This window comes from Dasypus novemcinctus, chromosome 7 (genome assembly GCF_030445035.2).
Source record: "Dasypus novemcinctus isolate mDasNov1 chromosome 7, mDasNov1.1.hap2, whole genome shotgun sequence".
NCBI lineage: Eukaryota > Metazoa > Chordata > Mammalia > Cingulata > Dasypodidae > Dasypus > Dasypus novemcinctus.
Genome location: NC_080679.1, coordinates 53,449,517 through 53,462,828, shown reverse-complemented (window position 1 = coordinate 53,462,828; position 13,312 = coordinate 53,449,517). Strand labels below are relative to the sequence as shown.

Here is a 13,312-nt window from a genome sequence, read left to right as displayed (position 1 = left end):
TTATTCAACTTTTATTGAGACACAGAAGGTAATGCCTTCATAAATTGCCTCGTTTGCATTGGTTGACTATTTCCTTCCACTGGAAAGCGATCACAATGAAGCAGACATTTTTGCTGATTTTTTTTCCCTTTTGTATAAATTGATTCTGGAAAAATACCTGGTATGTCATAGGCACTCAATAAAAATTTATGACTGACTTAATGAAGAGAAGTATAGAACATGTTTGGAGAGAGATGCAGTTAAATTCAGAAAGATGATTTAGTGGAGAAAGGAAGATGTCATGAACTGAACCAATACATGGTGGCAGGAAAAGAACATGTGTAGAAAGGGGCAGGTCTGTTTTGAGAAGAAAAAAAGAGACATCTTTCTGAACATTTCCAAACCTGAAGATAGAGTAAAGCAAAGGGCGTATTGAAATGAAACTAAAGGGAAGAAGTATTTCTGTGGACTGATTTTTTTTCTGGAAGGGGTTTACGAATGACGCTTTCTTAAGGCAATCACAATTATAAGAGAATTAAGATATTATTGTAAACCAAAACTTCATCTTTCTAATAAACTATTATAAATCTCATTTGACTCCGTGCAAGTAAAAAATTATGTGAGAAATATGGAATAGTGAATAAACTGTAAGACTTTTCCAAAAGGAGCACATGCACAATGCCCCCATGCCACTAATCGTCCCACTATCAGTGTCCAGATTTTTAATCACTAGTTTACATTTGCTTATTTTTGAAGTTTATATAAAAACAGAATATATTTTGTTTTATCTGACATTTCTCATTAAAAATTATGCATGTAAGAGTATCTATTTTGCTAGGAATAGTATTTCTGTCGTTACCCTGTTGTACAATATTATAATATATGGACCTATCACAATATATTTCTGTTCATGAATTTTGGGTTGCTGCTATGAACATTTTGGTGAATGTTATTTGCTGCACATATGTTCATTTTAGGCAGTTTCAATCTAAGACACATATTGCTGGGAAAGATATTTGAATATATAGACATATATATAATTAAATTTAATAGTGTCATAGAGTTTATGAATATGCATATACAAATCTAATAGATAATGCCAAATTAATTTCAAAAGGGTTTCTACCAATTTACCCCCAGAATCAGTGAACAAGAGGTTCCATTGTTTTATATTTTTAAAAAATTTGGCCTTTTAAAAACCAATCTGGGGTAGTATATGAGTGCTCTGTATTTTATGAAAAATTCTTCAGTAAATCTACAACTTCTCTAATAAAAAAAATCTGGTAGTGATTTAATTTCATTAGTTAGCTTTTGCTGCATATCAAACCACCCCAATGTTTACTGGCCTTAAACAACAACCACTTATTAAGCTTGAAATTATGAGTGTCATCAATTTGGGCTGGGTGATTCTTCTGGTCTTAGCTAGCTGCATTAATGCGCTTGCAGACAGCTGCCTGTTAGGACCGACTGAACCAGAGTACCCTCATTTGGAATACTATATGGGGATTCCTTTAGACTGGGTTTTTCATCTGACATCTGTATAGGATTTTGATAAATAGTGCAACTATGACAAGCTTCATGGGGCTGAGGTTCTGAACTCACACAGCGTCACTTCTGAGTCATCTTCTTGGCCAGAGGAAGTCAAGAAATCAGCCCAGATTCAATCCTGGGCAAATGGACCCCAGTTTTTGATGTGGAGGTTCAAAATCATATTACAATGTGGCACAGGTACAGAATGGAAATACTTACATTGTTGAAAACAATTTACAATAGCAATTTTGTCTAATTATAGTTTTACTTTTGATTTCTCTCAGGACTAACAACATTGGTCAAATTTTCATATGTCTTTTATAGACCTTTCAGATAACCACTTAAATGCTTGCTGAAGTCTCTCACATAGTTTTTTGTTTTTTTTTTTAAGATTTATTTTATTTATTTATCCCTCCCCACTCCTTGTGGCTTGTTTGCTATTTGATCTCTATGTCCATTCACTGTGTGTTCTTCTGTGGCTGCTTGTCTCCCTTTATTGAGTCATCTTGCTGTGCCAGCTCTCCATGGGCACAGCCCATCAGCTCTCCATGGGCACAGGCCAGCTTGCCTTCACAAGGAGGCCCTGGGAAGTGAACCCAGGGCCTCCCATATGGTAGACAGGAGCCCAATATGTTGAGCTATATCCGCTTCCCCCTCACATAGTTTTTAATCAGATTGCCTGTCTTTTTCTTAATGATGAAGAAGAATTTTCCATATTCTCTGGATTTGGTTCTATTATCAATGCCTTTACATAACTTTTTTTTTCTTTACATTAATGCTAAATTTTAGTTTAAAAATTTATCAATATTTTCATTTTAGGGTAGTGTGTTTCATTTTTGCTTTTGTTTTTGCTTGCTTGTTAAAGAGATAAAACAAACAAAAGGCCATAGGGTTATGAGATCTCTCCTAAAAATTTTAGGGGGATATTTTTTCTTTAACAATAAAATACAAAATTCACTTGCAAGTGATTTTGTGTATAGTGTATGATGAAATATTGGTCAAGTTTTGTGATTATTAAGTTCACATATCATCTTGGCTGGTTATGCTGTTCAGTTGTTTGGTCAAGCAAGCATTGACCTGATTGTTACTGTGAAGGGAATTTGCAGATGGATTTGCATCAACAGTCAGCTGATTGCATTTACAATCAACAAAGGAGTTGATTGTCTTAAATCAGTTGACAGGCTTAAAAGCCAGAACTGAGGATTTCAAAATCCAGAAAGAATAATACCTCCCTTTATTTCAGTCAGCCACCTTCTCCTGGGGAATTCAACTTCACTTTTGTCAGAGTACTTGCATCTTGACTACAGAATTCAGACTACTCAATTCCTATGGTCATGTGAGTCAATTCCTATAATAAATCTCTTGAATATTTACATATTTCCTGTTTGGTTATGTTTCTCTAGAGAATCCTGACTAATATAAACTCCTCTGGAATAAAATTTACAGCAATATTGCAATTGACTCAGAATATTTTATTGAAAAGACTTTCCTTTGTACCCTACTATGAAATGGCATCATTGTCATAAATCAAGTGTTCAGATTGAATAAATCTCTTTTTGGATTCTGCACAGGTTTTCATTGGTGTATTTGTCTATTCTTTTTTTTCAAATTATATTTCAAATTTAAAAATTAAAATATTTAATCTATTCTAAAATAAAATGTCTTTTCTAATAGTAAGATGATACTGCCCCCCATTGTAATACTATAATGTCTTCTTATCCAGTGCATCAAATCCTTCCATATTTTCTTCCTCCTCCTTTTTCTAATTTTTTATTAATTTCTTGACATTGTTGGCCTTTTTCTTTCAAATATAATTAGTAATCCAAATCCCATAATTCTTCACTGCCTATTTTAGTTTGCCGAAATGCTGCCAATGCAAAGTAGCAGAAATGTGTTGACTTTTATAAAAGGTATTTATGTGGAGTAAAACTTATAGTTCCAAGTCCTTGAAAAGTTCAACTCAAGGCACCATAAGCCATGCTTTCTCATCCAAGTCATCTGCCATGTGTTGAAGTAAGATGGCAGGCGATTTCTGCTTGTTCTTTTCTTCTCCTCATAGCTGTACCATTTCCCGGGGCTCAGCTGAAAGCAACCAGCCTTAGGGCTTGTCTCGTACAAGATCTCTTCTCTCAGTCTTGGCCGCTCCACTTCTTCCCTATTTCAGCTACAGCTATCAGGTAAATGGCTCATCTCTATCTGGACCTCAGCTGCTTGAGCCTTTCCTTTGTGTCACACGGCAGGACCAAAATTGGCGGACCACTTTTTTCCTTTGTCTGTCTGAGTGAGCTGTCTCTGTGTTTCTGTTAATATCAGACCCATCAAGGTGGCAGAGACTCAACCTGAATCAACTGATGTAGTTCAATCAAAAGCCCAAAATGATCTTATCAAGTAATCTAGTCAAAGGCCTCTCAACTGAAATTAATGCAATTAAAGTGATCACACCCAAAGGAATAGATAATTTTACAAATATAATATTTCTCTTTTTGAGATTCATAAATAATATCACACTTGCCACATAGCTTTCATAGCTCTCATACCATGGAACATGAATCTGTGTGTGTATGTGTGTGTGTGTCTGAATATACTTGGAAATTTCTAATTCCATATGACATGGTTGTTTAAACACTATTCAAACTATCCCTTAATTGTCAAGACTGTATTTCAGTTAAGTATTAACTCTTATTACAGATGATGACATACTTGTAGAAAGGATATGTAACTTGTCTAAAGTTATATATTAATACTATATAGGACCACGATTTGAACCCAAGTATATTATATTCTAAATTCATATACAAAGCATTGTAGAGAGCATCTGGCTCATATGCAAGACATCATGGTAGATTTTAAGCACATTTCATTTAAATGTTCCCAGTACTTCTAATGTCTTGAAAACATTAAAATGCACTCAGCCCAAATATCATGCAAATGTAAAAAATATAAATGCTCTTTAGATCTTATGGGCCTTTGTTACAGGGATAGAATATATATTCCTAGAAAGTATTCATGTTCACAGGGCTTTGTTTGAACTTCTGTTGCAAAGTAATATTATGTAGATTTTTGGAGGGTGAGTGTGCATGTGCTGCACTTTCCTTATTGGACCTTGTGCACATGGTTTTTTACTTGACAAGGCAGTTCCTGATAAAATGTCTCTATTATCTATTACTAAGTCTTATTATTTTATCTTATTGTATCTTACCTTATATGTTTCCCATATGTGTGAGTGTGTGTATGTGTATTTCTTATTTCAAGAATTTTATGGTCTAATAAGTTTTATACTCTGATCTATTATACTTAATTTTTATAAAATAAAAAGGCACATTTATTAGTTTCATTTTTACTTCATTCATATACATTTCTAAAATTTAGTGTAAAATACTGTCAAATTTTCCTATTATAAAATACTCTACAAATATCTTTCAGAATTTAGAGTGCTTCTCAGTTTATTTAACCTAGAGATATGCCGTCATTTAAGATACATAGTCTATCTTTATTGATTTACCAAGAGATGTAGAAATGTACTTATATAGTCAGAGAAGAATTTTATGGGCTAGAAATCAACAGAGAAAGAGTTCTTGGAAAACACAGATTTGAGGCAACTTGTCTATAAAGATGATACCATGGAGAATTATGAGATCATTGGAATGAAACATTTTATTTACAAGTTATATTTCTCTTAGTAGATTGTAGTACTTAATTCAGTGACACTCTTTGTTTGAAAGTAAGTTTATTCCTCTAAACAAATATACTAAGCCATGTAGATTATTTATAATAGGGTCCCCTTTTCTTAGACAGAATGAATAATGTGGTTCCTTATCATTTCATACATAAAATATGTATAATGCTTAAAATAACATTAAATATAATTACCTCCTAAAACAAATGTTAGTTTATGTGCTACTTGAGATCAAGGGTCATCACTTATTTACTTCTTTATTAGCAGTGTCTAGCAAATTATCATCATTCAGTATTATTTCATGTTTGTCAATATGAATTATTAATATTAACTGATCACAAGTACTTGTTAATTATCTTCTTTTGTTAGACTCTGTTCTAGATATTTTAAAGAATATTTTCACATTGAAATTTGCTCACAAAACAGTCCATTCAAATACGTATCTCTCCCTTCATTCTATTGACTAGACAGAGAAACTCAGATAATAGTCACACTTACTGGAAGAATCAGGATCAAGGTCTAAGTTTCAAATCTGAAATCCTGTTTCCTTTCTACTGAGCAGCAGCTATGTTTAAAAATTAAATTTGGTTTTGATTACTGTGAAAATTATTAGAAATGTTAATAATGCATCTTATTTTCAGAAAATATTGATAACCATACCATATAGCTAATGATATTGGAGCAAAGGCTATCCAAGAAACATAAGAATCCCAGAATATAATTGCTTTGAAATAAACCATACATTAGTTATATTCTTCTTTAAAAAGTACTAGACACATACACTTAAGAGGCCTAACTGATTTTCTAGTTACGGTAATAATCTTGATTGTCTTTCCTCATATGAATGTGAGAGAGTTAGTTTAAATACAGAGATTTCTCAGAATTGGGTATTCATAGCTCAATTGCCTCAGCACTTGTCCCTTAAGGCTGTTATTTTCTTTTCTTAGTATTTCATTAACAGAAACTAATGGTTTTATCATCATAGGATACCTTCAGACTGAAAATTGCTCTGCACCAATGGTATCTTTGCTAATATTATTAAACGACTTATTTTCCTAGATCCATATCTGTCTAAACATTGTAATGCCAACATTGAACTCCATTAAGAAACATTTCCCCTGTAACTAATTTGCTCTTCCTATAAGAAGTGTTCGTATTGTTCTCTGACCCTCTTGCTCTCAAGAGTCTGTGTCATGTCTGATCAGAGGACTCTAGTATTAAGGGCAATAACAATGTACCTAAAATAAGAGCAATTAGATATTGGCAAGCTTGAGTGACTGCACCAAACATTTAAAAGTCAAATTACAATCAGAGTCTACCACAGTAATTTATCAGTACATACAATACACACCAGCGTTTTGTTAGTAATTTTCTTAGCCAAGAAGATTGAGCATGCAATGTGTCTTTGTCCAAAAATACATAGTCTCATATTTTGAGCCTATACACCTGCAATAAGAATAAGGCCTAGAGTAGCACTGTGCCTGGGAGTTTCCTCCTGACAGCCTTCATGTTACTCAAATGTGGCCACTGTCACAGCCAAACTCAGCATGTAGATGCAGTGCATTCCCCCCAGCGTGGGACATGACACCCGGGGATGAGCCTCCCTGGCACCGAGGGATCACTACCACATACCAGCTGAAGATGCAACTAGAAAAGGACCTTGAATTAAAGGTTCAACACGGATCAGCAGAATATCCCTGTCTACATATAATAACATGACTTCAAAACGCTGTTTGACCTAATGTAAGGGGGAAATGGAAAGGAGAAATGAGACTATAAGGCTATGAGTCTCTAAAAAAGAGTCTGGAGGTTATCAGAAGGAATCCCCTTATGCACAACTGAGCAGAGTCTGAGAGACAGATAAAATAGATACAACCCCAGGTATTGATTCTTTTGAGGAATAAAGAGACCCACGGGTTCTATGGTCATGGCAGATGGGGTTCACTGCCATGGCATATAGCCCTTCTTTGGAGCTGGTGTTTCTGCGTGATGGAATCAGAGGGGATCTCTTTTCACAAGACTTGCATGCTACTTTATTGGAATTGTAGTTGGTGCTGGGGTTTTAGATATATTTAGGGGATTTGAATCTCTGGACTGATAATATGACACCCAGGCCCAGAGCCTCAACAGACTTCAGCTCTTACACTTTGATTTATTGGACTTACCCCACTCAGCTAACATCGAGTTGAAGAAGGTCAACCACCACACCATGGAGCCTAGAGTGTCTACAACTGAAAGCAGGAGGAGTGCATCCAGTATCCATGTGGAATCTAAGCCCCCACTTGACATAGATGTGCAATGGACACAACCAATCCAATGTCCACAGAGAAAATGTGGAATGGGTGTGGGAAAGGTAGCCATGGTGGCTGCTGGGTTTGGGGAATGGGAGGAAGAGATGAGATGTGGAGGTGTTTTTGGGACGAGGAGATGTCCTGGGTGGTGCTTCATGGACAATTATGGGACATTGTAGATTCCCCCAGGGCCCACTGGATGGAACGTGGGAGAGTGTGGGCTATGATGTGGACCATTGACTATGGGGTGCAGTGATGCTCAGAGATGTACTTACCAGGTGCAATGGATGTGTCACGATGATGGGAGAGAGTGTTGCTGTGGGGGGAGTGGGGGGTGGGGGCAGTGGGGTTAATGGGACCTCATATTTTTTGAATGTAATTTTTAAAAATAAATAAATAATTTAAAAAAATATCTTATATCTATTTCAAATACATCTAGAACTACAATCAAATGTAAGTACAAAATAATAATTAATATAACAATTCTTTAACATGTATTTTTACTGTTATTAATGCCTCAAATAATTGATGAAATATTTTTATCTACAAATGTATATGCTCAGCCTAGTGTCATTTGATCTTTATGATTCATAAATATGGCAACATTTAAATCCCTTTGAAAGTATTAATTTTAATAGTGATAATATAAATAATTATTGTGGAAAATGACTGATTATATATTTTCAAAGTTTTAAAAACAACATGGTGAAAATAAAGTAGCCAAAATTATAGTTACATATTCTAAAGAAAGTTTATAAGTACTTAATATAATCATTTTTCATAAAATTATGCAAATACATCATGCTGATATTTAGAATTTTGTATGCGTCCTTTATCAAATATGTACTTTGAAATTGTTTTCTCCCACTTTGTAGCTTGTCTTTTTTTTTTATCTTGACAGTGTCTGTCAAGGAGCAGAAATTTTTATTTTAATGATTTCCAACTTATTTTTCTCTCTTGAATTTTATTTTTGCTGTGGTATCAAAAAAGTCATTACCAAACACTACGTAACCTAGATTTTCTTCTATGTTATCCTCAAAAATTTGCACAATTTTGCATTTTATATTTGTGTCTTTGATTGATCTTAAGTTAATTTTTGGAAAAGCATAAGGTCTGAGTCTAAATTCATTCTTAGGGTACATGATGGCCATTTGTATGAGCATCATTTGTTGAAAAGATTATGCTTTCCCCATTTAGTTACTTCTGATACTTTGTCAAAGATCAGTTTACTATATTTGTATGTATCGCTTCCCTTACTCTCTATTCTATTCAACTAACCTATTTATTATTTCACTCATACAATACTGTCTTGAACGCTGCATCATTTTTGTAAGTCTTATAGTCATGTAATGTCAATTCTTTTACTTTAGTCTTCAGTTTCATGATGGCTATTATGGTCTTTTGCCTTGTCATCTATAGAATTAAATGTTGATTTTTTTAAAAAAAGAACTTGCAAGGATATTGACTGAGATTGGGTTCAATCTATAGAAAACATGGGGTAAAATTGACACCTTCATAATATTGAATCTTCCCACCCATGAATAGAGAATATTTCTCTGTTTAGATCTTTGAATTATCTCTTCAGAGTGTTGTAGTTTTCCTCATATAGATCTAGTGCATATTTTATTAGATTTATACCTAAGAAAGAGTTCTTTTTTTTAAATATTAATCTCATATCCTGCAACCTTGCTGTAATTGCTTATAAGTCCAGGAGTTTTTTAATAAATCATTCCTTTGGGATTTTCCATATAGCCAATCATACCATCTATGAACAAGACACTTTTACCTTTTTCCTTCCCAATCTGTATGTGTGTGTATGAAATATAAATATTTCATTTTCTTTTCTTACTGAATTATCTGGGAATTCCAATCTGACCTAGAAAAGCAGTGATGAGAAAGAACATTCTTGACATGTTCCTGATCTTAAGGAGGAAGCATCTGTTTTCCTGCCATTAGGTATGATATTAATTTTAAGTTTTTTGTGGATATTATTCATTAAGTTGAGGAAGTTCCCATCTATTCCTAGCTTGCTGAGAGTTTTTATCATGAATGTGGATTGGATTTTGACAAATGTTTTATTTTATTTTATTTTTCTGAGTCTATTGATATGATCGTGCCAGTTTTCTTCTGTTGATGTGATGGGCTTTTTACATGAATTGGTTTTCAAATGTAAAGCCAGCTTTGCATGTCTGGAAAAAAAAATCCCCCTTGATCATTGTATTAGTTTGCCAATGGGTTGCCCATACAAAGTCCCAGAGATCTGTTGGTTTTTTATTTATTTGGGGTAAAAACTTACATTTCCAAGGTCATCAAAATCAATGGCCATGTGTTGAAGCAAAATGGTGGGCAATCTCTGCCTCATCTCTCCTCCTCCATACTTCCTCTTCCTCCTGAGCTCTGTGGGCCCAGCCTCTTGAGCAGGGGTTTTTAAAAAGGGTGTGTAACTTTGAACTGAAATTCAAAAAAACATTATTCTTATGGGGAGATGTTTGTGTGGTTTGATGTATTTATTAAATAATATGCAGCATAGTGTGGACTTAGTATGGGTCTGTGGTTTTCACCTGACTGACAAAGGTCTCCATGAAACAAATAGGGTTAAGAAGCCCTGCTCTTGAGACTTCATACTCAAGTGATTCTGTAGTCCCCTTTCTCCTAGCCTAGGCTCATTTCTTTCCTGGCCTTCTATTATCAGTCTCAGCTAGTCTCTCTTCCCAAGGACAGCTGCAAACCATCAGGCAAATTACTCATCTCTCTCTGGAGACCCAGCCATTCTAGCCTTCTTTCTGTCACATGGCAGGATCAAAAATGTCAGAGCTCTCTCTCCTTGTGTGTCTGTCTGTTTGTGTGGATATTCATTTACATCTGACCCACTTATGAGATGGAGATACCACCTGAAATGCCCACTGACATAGTCAAATCAAAAACACTAATCTTTGCATAAAATCTAATCAAGGACACCTCAACTGAATTTAATACAATCAAAAGGTATCACATCCAGAGGATGAGATTAATTTACAAACATAATCTTTATCTTTTTGGGATTCATAAAATAATCTCAAACTGCCACAGTCATGGTGTATACTTCTTTTCATACATTGTAGTTTGATTTGATTTGCTAATATTTTGTTGAGGAATTTTGCTTCTGTGCTCATCAGAGATATTGGTCTGTAATTTTCCTTCTTTTAATGTCTTGATCCAGTTATGGCTTTATGGAAATTCTTGCCTTATATAATTAAGAAATGTTCCTTCTGCTTCTATTTTCTAGAAAAGATTATAGAGAAATGGTATAATTTATCTTTAAATGTGTGGAAGAACTTAGCAATGAGACCGTCTGGGGAGCGCACTGCTTTCTGTTTAGGAAGGTTTTTAAGATTCAATTTATTAATATACATAGGCCTATTCAGATTATCCATTTCTCCTTGTGTGATTTTTGGTAGATTGTGCCTATAAAGGAATCTCCCAATTTCATTTAAGTTAGCAAATTTGTGGGCTCTGAGTTGTTAATAATATTCCTTTACATTTTTAAAATTTCTTTCTTCACTGTAACTTAAAAACTCATGTTAAATGTTATTTAATGCAAAGAAAAATATAACCAATATATGACTAATAAATCATAATATTAAAACCATTGTTGCGATTCTACTATACAATTTAGGAACTAGAATAATACCAATGCCAATAAAGCTTTTTTATGCCCCACAATAATCCAATAGGTTTTAAACCATCAACAATTATGTGGTTTCATGTATTTTAAGATCTGTATCTTAAAACTCTAACACATTTTATTTATAAATATATCAACTTCATCATACTTTTGTCATTGGATAGGCTTTTGCTTTTATTAGGAATGCTGATAGATATATTGCCTGGTACATTCTAGGAAGAATTTGTCTAGGGTAAAACAAAATAATGCCAAATTGTTTTCTAAATTTGTTATAATAATATCCCCACCATCAGTTTATATGAATGATCTTGCTCCATTTTCTTTGCATCAATTGAGTTACTTAGTTATTGCTAATAAGCATAGTGTCGAATTTGTGTTTCCTTGCAGTTAAAAAAATTTCATATACTTACTTCTCTTCATAACATTCTGTGACATGTTTCTCCAAAGATTTTTGCTTATTTTTCTTTTTGTATTGTCTGTGTTAGTTGATTTGCAAGTCTTCTTTATATATTTTGGATACAATTCTTTGGAAGTTATATTGGTTCCATACATTTTGTCCATTCCATGGATATCACTTGAGAATATAAACCAGCCCAATATAATAGAAATATAAGAAAAGAGTAAAAACTACAATCAAGCCTTAGCAATTATTGAGACTATGTCTATGTAATTTATGACAAGTATTAAGAAACACCAAAATAAAATACAATAGAATTAAATATAATTAAGAATATATTTTTTTAAATTGCACAAGTATCACAAAATGGAATAAAGGTACTGATAAACTCTAGAAGTTGATTTAAATTTATGTTTTAGTGCACTTATTAAAAACTTAGCAATAGGAGAGTGGCTGTGGCTCAATCAGTTGGACTCCTGTCTACCACATGGGAGGCTCTAGGTTCACATCCCTGGGCCTCCTTGTAAAGGCAAGCTGGCCTGCGCCTGTGGAGAACTGACAGCCCATGCCTGCAGAGAGCTGGCACAGCAAGATGATGCAACAAAGGGAGACAAGCAGACACAGAAGAACATGCAGCAAATGGACACAGAGCAGACAGCTAGCAAGCTGCAAGGAGAGGGGTATAAATAAATATAATTAATTAATTAAAAAATAAAAATAAGCGAATCCATTTAAAAATTAGCATTAATTACTAGTGAGGTGATATATAGTTTCCAAATCTGTCAAGGAAGAAAAAACTTATAGACTAAGCATTCATTAATTAGTATTTATTAATCTTAATTAAGCTTTTGAGTGTAAGAATGTGGAGGGGAAGAAATACACAAATTAGAAAAAAATGGATAATAGGAAATTATAAGATATGATATATATCTGAGATTATTTTCAGAATGGAAGAATAAAAGAATAAATATGGAGTATTCAAATAAATAAGGACAAATCATTTTCAAAATTTATAAAACACATGAGTTCTTTATTTGAGACAGCACAATAAGAAGAAAAAGCAGATCTACATGTAGATATATTATAGTGAATGTATACAACACTAAACAAAAGGTGTTCTTAAAAGCAGCCAGAGAGAGAAGCAGAACAATGCCAATTAAATTGTTAGCAGACTACTCTAGAGCGGGAATAAAGCAAGAATATAAGTGAAATGGATATTTAGAATGCTTAGGGAAACCCCTGTTAACCCTGAATTCTACACAATGTTAAATTACCAGTCAAGAATGAAGATAAATTAGAAAAATTAAAAAGATTTTGAGAAAACACCTGAAATATTTTACCACTGACAAATTTACACAGAAATAATCACAGAAGGGAGTGAGATACAGTAATTTAATGATGAAAAGATGGTAAATATGTAGGTATATGTAAAAAGCATTGACTCTACCAAACATATAGTAATAATGACTAATTGGGAGATGTGACTTATGGTTAAACAAAAGCACTGGACAAAACAACATGGAAGAGAGAGAGGGTGATTAGATTTAGAGAGTTTTATGATTTTACATTTTATTGAGTTGAGGAACTTTTCATCTATTCCTAGCTATTTAAATTTTTTGAGTAGGGTATAAGCATACCTATTCAAAATAAAACTAACAAGTGTCATTGTTGAAATTTTAAATCACCCCTAATATAATAGCAATAGAATAAATACTTAAGGAACAGCTGAAGGATAATAAGGTTGTATCCATACAATAAAATGCATTACATCCGGC

At 33.6% G+C, this 13,312-nt stretch overlaps 1 long non-coding RNA gene across 2 annotated transcripts in view; it reads left to right on the top strand.

Annotated features, from left to right (window-relative positions):
• The first annotated feature begins 2,681 nt into the window (after positions 1 to 2,681).
• LOC139439279 (uncharacterized) overlaps positions 2,682 to 13,312 on the top strand; it is a 134,584-nt gene continuing 123,953 nt past the window's right edge. The window contains exon 1 of one of the 2 annotated variants that reach the window (XR_011649157.1): positions 2,682 to 2,845. This is a non-coding gene — a long non-coding RNA (uncharacterized lncRNA). The remainder of the gene's footprint in view (positions 2,846 to 13,312) is intronic. The other variant, XR_011649158.1, reaches the window with a different exon arrangement.